Genomic DNA, 10,292 nt, shown 5'->3' with positions numbered 1-10,292 from the left:
GTTTTCCTCTATTTCTTTGCATTCAGTAAGCAAGGGCGGTTTTCACCCTGGCTTTGTGTATGAGGCAATGGAACTAAGAGACGATATGATTTCCAGGTCTCATGATTAGAAGGTGTCAGGAAGGAGTCAGCTGTTGTGCAAGAGAATGTAGTTTGGGAGGCTCAGAGTAGAGGAAGGCCATTTCTTATTGGCAATCTGCTTCTCAAGGTTTGAGGATTATCTGAGTTAGAATCGTTGCTTCTTCCAGGCCTCATCTATCCTATTCCAGCTAGACTGCTTCCACTAGAGTTGTCTAAGCTCAGTGATGATTTACCCAACATACCACCTGGTCGTTAATGCCTAATTCTCAAGGACATCAAGCCTGAGGATGGAGGGAGGAGGGACCCCTGGCAGTCAGGCACTCAGAACCCCTTTAAGTTTCCCCACACTTTTTCAGAGCCAGAGCCTTGAGGCCTTTCCCCACCACAGAAGGTAAAAACCAAACCTCTTCCATTTCTTCAAAATGGGGACTTTGTTGTCTACTTAGATGTTATTTGATATTCACCTCTTCTTCAGCCTCAGCTTCCAGAGCATCTGCAAGTCTTTGCAATGCCACCTCTAAAATGTACTTGTTTGATATAGTCCAATTTTCTCCATATCCACTGTGCTGTGCTTGTGCTTGTGGTGTTCTCAGTCACTCAGTCGTGTCTGACTCTGCGACCTCATGGACTGTAGCCCTCCAGGCTCCTCTGCCCATGGGGATTCTCCAGGCAAGAATACTGGAGTGGGTTACCATGCCCTCCTTCAGGTGATCTTCCAAACCCAGGGGTTGAACCCAGGTATCCTGCACTGCAGGCAGATTCTTTACTGTCTGAACCACCAGGAAAGCCCATGAATACTGGATTGGGTAGCCTATTTCTTCTCCAGGGGATCTTTCATACCCAGAAATTGAATCAAGGTTTCCTGCATTGCAGGTGGATTCTTTTCCAGCTGAGTTACCAGGGAAACCCATATCTACTACCACCACTCTAATTTAACTGCTCTCATGTTCAGCCTAGATGACCACAGCATCATAACTACATCCTAACTACACTGTTGCCCAGAAAAATGTCACTTCCCACAGTGCTTCAAATCAAATTTAAAGTCTTCAATGATTCTTTCTTGCATTTAAGAAAAACTCCAATTGCCTGACAGGGGGTAACTGCTGTTACCCCCTGTCAGGCAATGACAGGGGATGCTGCATATGTTGGTTCCTCTCTGCCTTTCCAACTTCCCCTCATGGCACATTCCCTCAGGGTCACCATATCCAGCTATGCATGCTTGTGAGTGCTCAGCCATATCCGACTCTTTGCAACCCCATGGACTGCAGCCCATCAGACTCCTCTGTCCATGGGATTTCCCCAGCAAGGATACTATAGTAGATTGCCATTTCCTTCTCCATGGGATCTTCCTGGCCCAGGGATTGAACCTGTGTCTTCTGGGTCACCTGCATTGGCAGACAGATTCTTTACCGCTGAGCCACCTGGGAAGCCCATCCAACTATGGTGACCATCAAACATATTTCTCCTCTGTGCTTTTCCTCTCGAAAAGAGCTCATCTTTCCATTGGAAACTCTCTTTTCTTAGCTTTTACTGGGCTGGTAGAATCCATACTTCATTTCTAAGTTTAAATGTCATCCCATAGTGAGTTATTCCCACTCTCTACTTCTCCATCCTTATCTTCCCCCAAGTCGTTCATTGCTTCATAGCACTTGTGAAATTTCGCTGTTTGTTTAGTGGTTGGTTTTCTTATTCTTTGGCTGCACCACCTATCAGACTCTTAAGTTCTACCAGGACAGGAACTAAGACTGTTTTGTTCACAGTGGGGTACAGGTACTTATTGTACTACTTGGCTAAAGTCCTCTCAGCGCAGTAAGTAATGACATTTTGAGTTCCTAAGCATTGTAGAAATTCTGACAATTATGGTGCCTCCCATAGTAAAAATTAGAGAAAAATTAAAATAAAACTGTACATATACTGAAATGAAACTTGTAAATTTTTTTTTTTTAATTTTTATTGGGGTACTATGCTATGTACTCACATAGAACAAAAACTGAGTAACATGCTGTGTTCTTTCACACCTCAGGACCAGCATGCACTTCCTTTTGTCTGAAGCCACCTGCCTCCACTATACTCCACAATTCCTCCAGGAATGGCTTTTCAAGGCTCTCAAACACGTTTATGTTTGGTTATGTTCTCCCTTTATATGCCATCAGAGTTTCTTGTAGTTCTCTTGTTTTAGCCCTCAATATCATTTATTTTTTAAAAAATTTGTAGTCTTTTTTTCTTTTTGGAGCAGAGAAAGGCTTATTACAAGGCCATGCAAGGAGAGAGGTGGCTTAAGCCCTGAAAAGCCTCAATCTCCCTGAAGCATTTTGGCAAAGCATTTTTAATATGTTGGTTGGGGGCAGGGGTTTCAGGGTACTTGATCAGCTTATGCACATTCTTTGAATGACACTACACTTCATGACAAATAGATGGGGAAACAATGGAAACAGTGACAGACTTTATTTTCTTGGGTTCCAAAATCACTGCAAATGGTGACTGCAGCCATGACATTAAAAGATGCTTGCTTCTTAGAAGAAAAGCTATGACAAACCTAGACAGCATATTAAAAAGCAGAGACATTACTTTGCCAACAAAGGTCCATCTAGTCAAAGCTATGGTTTTTCCATATAGTCATGTATGGATGTGAGAGTTGGACCATAAAGAAAGCTGAGTGCTGAAGAATTGATGCTTTTGAACTGTGGTGCTGGAGAAGACTCTTGAGAGCCCCTTGGACAGTAAGAGGATCCAACCAGTCAATCCTAAAGGAAATCAATCCTGAATATTCATTGGAAGGACTGATGCTGAAGCTGAAACTTCAATACTTTGGCCACCTGATGGGAAGAACTGACTTATTGGAAAAGACCCGGATGCTGGGAAAGACTGAAGGAGGGAGGAAAAGGGGACGACAGAGGGTGAGATGGTTGGATACCATCACTGACTTGATGGACACAAGTTTGGGTAAGCTCCGGGTATTGGTGATGGACAGGGAAGCCTGGCGTGCTGCAGTCCATGGGGTCGCAAAGAGTCAGACATGACTGAGAGACTGAATTGAACCGAACTGAACCCTGAGGCAGCAGAGTGGCGTCACAGGGGGTTAACATTATCAGTCCTTAGTCTCCAGGAGGCCTGGGGCTATGTGCTCATGGTCATCAATTAATTCTTTCATTTGTGTGTGGTTGTGGGGAGGATTCACATCTGCTAAACAACTCCTATGGCCAACCACCTTATGGGTGAGTCTACACTGCAGGTGGATGGCCATAGGAAATTTGCATCCAATACTGTTGTTATTGTCTGCTCAAAATTCTCCAAGCCAGGCTTCAGCAATATGTGAACCGTGAACTTCCTGATGTTCAAGCTGGTTTTAGAAAAGGAAGAGGAACCAGAGATCAAATTGCCAACAACCGCTGGATCATGGAAAAAGCAAGAGAGTTCCAGAAAAACATCTATTTCTGCTTTATTGACTATGCCAAAGCCTTTGACTGTGTGGATCACAATAAACTGTGGAAAATTCTGAAAGAGATGGGAATACCAGACCACCTGACCTGCCTCTTGAGAAATTTGTATGCAGGTCAGGAAGCAACAGTTAGAACTGGACATGGAACAACAGACCGGTTCCAAATAGGAAAAGGAGTTCGTCAAGGCTGTATATTGTCACCCTGCTTATTTAACTTATATGCAGAGTACATCATGAGAAACGCTGGACTGGAAGAAGCACAAGCTGGAATCAAGATTGCTGGGAGAAATATCAATAACCTCAGATATGCAGATGACACCACCCTTATGGCAGAAAGTGAAGAGGAGCTAAAAAGCCTCTTGATGAAAGTGAAAGTGGAGAGTGAAAAAGTTGGCTTAAAGCTCAACATTCAGAAAACGAAGATCATGGCATCCGGTCCCATCACTTCATGGGAAATAGATGGGGAAGCAGTGGAAACAGTGTCAGACTTTATTTTTCTGGGCTCCAAGATCACTGCAGATGGTGACTGCAGCCATGAAATTAAAAGACGCTTACTCCTTGGAAGGAAAGTTATGACCAACCTAGATAGCATATTCAAAAGCAGAGACATTACTTTGCCAACAAAGGTTCATCTAGTCAAGGCTATGGTTTTTCCAGTGGTCATGTATGGATGTGAGAGTTGGTCTGTGAAGAAGGCTGGGCGCCAAAGAATTGATGCTTTTGAACTGTGGTGTTGGAGAAGACTCTTGAGAGTCCCTTGGACTGCAAGGAGATCCAACCAGTCCATTCTGAAGGAGATCAGCCCTGGGATTTCTTTGGAAGGAATAATGCTAAAGCTGAAACTCCAGTACTTTGGCCACCTCATGTGAAGAGTTGACTCATTGGAAAAGACTCTGATGCTGGGAGGGATTGGGGGCAGGAGGAGAAGGGGACGACAGAGGATGAGACGGCTGGATGGCATCACTGACTCGATGGATGTGAGTCTGAGTGAACTGCAGGAGTTGGTGATGGACAGGGAGGCCTGGCGTGCTGCGATTCATAGGGTCGCAAAGAGTCGGACACGACTGAGAGACTGATCTGATCTGATCTGAACCCTGAGGCAGCAGAGTGGCGTCACAGGGGGTTAACATTATCAGTCTTTAGTCTCCAGGAGGCCTGGGGATATGTGCTCATGGTCATCAATTAGTTCTTTCATTTGTGTGTGTGTGTGTGTGTGTGTGAGTGTGTGTGTGTGTGTGTGTGTGGTTGTGGGGAGGATTCACATCTGCTAAACAACTCCTATGGCCTTACTCCTATGGCCATCCACCTTATGGGTGAGTCTACACTGCAGGTGGGTGGCCATAGGAAATTTGCATCCAATACTGTTGTTATTGTCGTTGTTCAGTCGCTTGGTCCTGTCCAGCTCTTCATGACCCCATGGACTGCAGCATGCCAGGTATCCCTGTCCTTCACCGTCTCATGGAATTGGCTCACACTCATGTCCATTGAGTCAGTGATGCCATCCAACCATCTCATCCTCTGTTGTCCCCTTCTCCTCCTTCTTTTAATCTTTCCCAGCATCAGAGTCTTCAGAGAGGAGCTAAAGCAGAGAACATAAAGTTCTTTGAAAAGTGTGCATAGCTGTGTTCTTGGTACCTAGTACATCATTAATGTATCAGTAAATGAATGAATGAGCAGTATTTCTGACTTCAAAATGCTTACAATCAAATAGAAAAGACTAAGAAATATTTATGGTTCAACATCATTACCTCCCTGTGCACGCATGCTCAGTTGTGTTGGACTCTGTGACCCTTTGGACTACAGCCTACCAGGCTTCTCTGTTCATGGAATTTTTCAGTTTAGAAGACTGAAGTGGGTTGCCATGCACTCCTCCAGGGGATCTTCTTGACCCAGGGATCAAACCCCTGTCTCCTGTGTTTCCTGCATTGCAGGTAGATCCTTTACCCAACATCATTAGCATATTAATAAAGATGTGACAAGGGACTGCAGGAATCTCATTTCTAATGCTAATCTCATGCTAATCCTAGTATCAGTGAAGAGTCCCTGAAGGAGGTGATGGATAAATCTTGAAGGCTGAAGAATTAGGGCAGAGAAGGGACTTTCAGGTTATAGGGTGAGCAAAGGCAGAGTGTAGAGTCATCCACAAGGTGGTTGGCCATAGGAATGAGGAGTTCATGGGAGAGTGCTTCTGATATACTTGCTTGCTGGTGGTGTTGATAAAGGACATGCAGTGAGATCAGAATGATACCTTAATGACCTCAAGAAGATCCTGGATGCTTCTGTTAGGTAGGTAGAATAGGGAAAAGGAGTCCAAAATGGCGGTGGCTAAAAGACAAGGAAGGTCGGAGGACCAGAGTGAAGACTTCAGGCAAAACAAACAGAACAAACAGCACTCCTGGCTAAGCCCAATTTGTATAGGGCAGGCCCAGGTGGAGGAAAAACATATAAAAGGAGGAGCCAAAGTGCTTTCTCACAGACTCTCTCTCTCCCGCGTGCATGTGCGTGCGCTCTCTCTCCCTCTCTCTCTCTCCCTCCTCCCCCCGCCCCCCACGCACTCCTCCACTCTCTTCTCTTTGAGTCTTGGATTCTCCTGCTATCTTCTAAATAAAATGGAGCTGTAACACTGATTTGCCTAAGAGCTGTAACACAGTTTGTCCAAGACCCGAGAGCTGTGATGCGCCGAGGGCTTTAATGTCCGTTGCTCCAAATCTTTGTTGTGATGAGACAAAGAACCGAGGAACATACACTCGCATGACATCTATGGTGCCGTGACTAGGATATAACCTGGCTGAAACAACCTCCACGTGGAAGAGGCCAAGCACAACAGGAGCCCAACTCAGTGAAGCTCCCGCATTAGAAGCGGAAGGCGAAGAAACCCATTGCAGGGGAAGGCCCATCATGCTGGAAACCGGGACAGCGAAAAACGAACTCAGCAGAAAGCTCACGCGGCCCAGTCTCAGATTCCAGAAGACCTCCGGTTAAGGTAAGAGGTCCTCGCTCCTATGGCTGGAGGAACCTTTACAATCTCTCGTTTCTTGTTTCCTTGAACCTCCCGCAAACAGGCGGGTGGCAGGGGCACAATTGAGGGACTCTGGAGAGGCTACTCCTCAGCATGTCCCAAAGGCGTTCTGCTGAGCCCCAGTAGCTGTTACCCAAGCCGGTGGGGGTTCTTCTGTCCTTTCTCTTCTCTGTGCCAAAGATCAGACCAATGAAACTGTGAGCACTGGTCAGATATTTAGCAAATTTTCTGGCGGGCTATGAAAGGGATTCCTTGGCACGTTTTTCCCACTGCTTTTTCCTCCTGTCCTTCAGCTCTCTCCCGGGACTCAAGCCCAGCCAAAACTAATGAAACTCAGGCTCTGATGTCTCATTGCAAAAATTCATTGAGAGACAAAGTGATGAGAGGTAGATTTGTTAGGATCCAGAGAGAAGCCACCCTTCAGGGTATGAACCATTGCCGAGGGCAAGGGCTTCAGCCATGATATTACGCCTGGCTAGGTTTTGTGAGGGGATGGAATTCATATGCTAATGAGTGAGAGGATCATCCCAGCCACTGGGGAACCACCCACTCCTCCCTCTTCTGACCTTGTGCCTTGGAGCTGTCTTGCCACCTCTGGGTGTGTCTGTTGGCTTATAGATTGGGGATTAAGGTTTACTTGAATTTGACTTGTCATCTTGGACCCAATTGATTTTAATTGGTTTACATTATAACCTTGTGCTATGCCATTCTTTCAAAGTTTGTGCTCTGCCCCCTTCCCTCCTGTTTCATGCTCTTTTCCTGAGCCCCATCCAGACCCACAAGGTTTCTACAATCTTCTGAAGAGACAACCAGAAAATAGCTGGCCTTGGGAGGGGAATATTCTATAATATCCAACCCCCTAATCCTACCCAATACTGGTCACACTGGAGATCTTGGGGACGCCCCAAACTCCAGTCTGGGGGGTCCCAGGAGGTCATCACACCTTGACCTACCTAGGGATCAGTCTTCGAGAGGTTGTCATGCCTCAACCTGCTTGGGGATCCTCTAGTCCCAGGGGTCCCAGGAGGTCGTCACACCTCGACCTGCCTGGGGATTCGATCTCTAGGAGGCTGTCACACCTCGGTCTGCCTGGGGATCTGCACCCTGACCCGGGGATGCTTGGCTCTCAGGTTGCAACAGTTCTGGGTAAGATGAACTATTCCCGTCCACGGTGGGCAAACTAGCAATGAGTTACAAATCTCTTAATTCTACCCAGCACTGGTCACACTGGAGATCTTGGGGATGCCCAAACTCCAGTCTGGGAGGTCCCAGGAGGTCATCACGCCTTGACCTGCCTAGGGATCGGTCTTCGAAAGGTTGTCACGCCTCAACCTGTTCAGGGATCCTCTAGTCCCAGGGGTCCCAGGAGGTCGTCATGCCTCGACCTGCCCAAGGACCCAATCCTTAGGAGGCTGTCATGCCTCGACCAGCCTGGGGATTCGATCTCTAGGAGGCTGTCACGCCTCAGTCTGCCTGGGGATCTGCACCCTGACCCGGGACGCCTGGCTCTCAGGTTGTAACAGTTCTGGGTAGAATAAGCTTTAGAAAGACTCACCCCTAACGAAGTCCACCCATGGAAACATAAAGAAGCCTGTTACTTGTGGGACTGTGCCCAGCCTCAGCAATAACTCAAGAGCCCAATGAGAACCCCATTGCCTTTCTGGAGAGGCTAAAAGAGGCACTCCAAAAGTTTACCAACCTGGACTTAGACTCTTATGAGGGACGGGTGATTTTAAAGGACAAATTCCTGTCCCAATGTGCATCAGATATCAGAATTAAGTTACAGCAGCTACAACAGTAGGACCCTGCTGCCTCTTTAGATGAGATGGTCCAGACAGCCACCAATACCTTTTATAACAGAGAATAGAAGGAGGCCAAGGCCCAGGAGAAGGAGAGAAAGAAAGAGACAAGGCATGCCCAGATGCTGGCCGCCCTCCAGAGAAGCCCTATGGCAAACCCCGAGTCCTTGAGGGACAAGGCATGAGACAGAGGCCTGATCTGTAGACAGGCGGGGCATTGGGCCAAAGAGTGTCCAAACCATGACAAGTCTCCTAGAATGGCTTGCCACAAATGCCATCAACTGGGACATTGGGCGGCACTCTGCCCTTGGGATCCGAGAGCCTCAAGGTCAAGTGCCAAGCCTACCCTCACGATGGTTCAAAACGACTGAAGCGGCCCGCTCCAGCCAGCCCGCCTGTCACAGATAACCATCACGGGGCTGGAGCCAAGGGTGCAACTGGATGTGGCAGGTAGGTCTGAGAATTTCTTGGTTGACACAGGGGCTACCTACTCTGTCTTGATCTCCTACTCCAGAGCCTTCTCTTCCTAAACCTGTACCATTTTGGGTGCTACAGGAAAAGCAACTACTAAAGATTCACCCGAGCACTTCTTTGTTGCTGGGATGGACAAATATTTTCCCACCAGTTTCTGGTGGTCCCTGAGTGTCCTACCCTCTTATTGGGAAGAGATATACTCACTAAACTGGGGACCACCCTTGTGATTGGAAGTTTTTCAGCCCCTAGAGCTCTACAGCTCCTGGTTACTACTGAAGAACCCATTACACCTTCAACAGAGAGGGACCAAAAACTATGGGAAGACAAAATTAACCCCCAGGTGTGGGACCAGGGGATTCCTGGACGAGCCCACCAAGCTGAACCGGTCATCATTGTCCTCCGAGATCCCACTCAGTTTCCTAACCAGAAACAATATCCTCTCAAAAGAGAGGCTCGGGAGGGACTACAGCCTTTAATAAATAAATTCCTTGCTTGTGGGCTATTGGTCCCCACCAGTTCACCATGTAACACCCCAATCCTCTCAGTAAAGAAAAAAGACGGAACCTGGCGAATGGTTCAAGATCTCTGGATCATAAATGAAGCTGTAGCCCCCCTCCATCCCACAGTACCCAATCCCTATGTAATCTTGGGAGAAATCCCACCCAGTGCCAAATGGTTTACAGTCTTGGATCTTAAAGATGCATTTTTTTGCATACCACTGGCTAAAGAATCCCAATACCTTTTTGCCTTTGAGTGGGAGGCCCCAGGAGAAAAAACACCAACAGATGACTCAGGGGTTCAGAGATAGCCCCCACCTGTTTGGACAGGCCCTTAGCTGAGATCTCCTAGATCTGGACATGGGACCTAATGGGAAAATATTATAATATGTAGATGACCTACTAATCTGCTCTCCAGATGAGAAAAGCGCCCAACAACATGCAATTCAGGTTCTAAACTTCTTGGCAGAAAGGGGATATAAAGTCTCCCGTGCTAAGGCACAGATGGTCGAGACAAAGGTCACTTACCTGGGAGTTCAGATTACACACGGGTCCAGGAGGCTGTCCTCTGATCGGGTACAAAGAATCCTCCAGTTGCCCTCCCCCACGACTCAAAAACAATTGCGAGCTTTCCTGGGGATAACTGGTTATTGTAGAATCTGGATACCCAACTATGGTCTAATTGCCCAGCCCTTATATGAAAGCTTAAAGGGACGAGATGATTCAATCCCACTGATGTGGGGAACTCCTCAAAAGGAGGCAGAGGCTACACTAAAACAGGCCTTAACTCAGGCACCTGCCTTGAGGTTGCCAGACCCAGAAAAAGCATTCCAATTTATGTCCATGAAAGAGAGGGAATAGCCTTGGGAGTGTTAACTCCAAGGTTGGGATCTGAGCCCCAGCCTGTAGCTCACTTATCCAAGAGGCTCGATCCAACTTCCCAAGGTTGGCCCTCCTGCCTTCGAAATCTTGCAGCTATTGCAA

Source organism: Bos taurus, chromosome 7, assembly GCF_002263795.3.
Source record: "Bos taurus isolate L1 Dominette 01449 registration number 42190680 breed Hereford chromosome 7, ARS-UCD2.0, whole genome shotgun sequence".
Classification (NCBI taxonomy): domain Eukaryota; kingdom Metazoa; phylum Chordata; class Mammalia; order Artiodactyla; family Bovidae; genus Bos; species Bos taurus.
The sequence above is the reverse complement of the archived record's forward strand: the minus strand, read 5'-3'. Positions refer to the sequence as shown.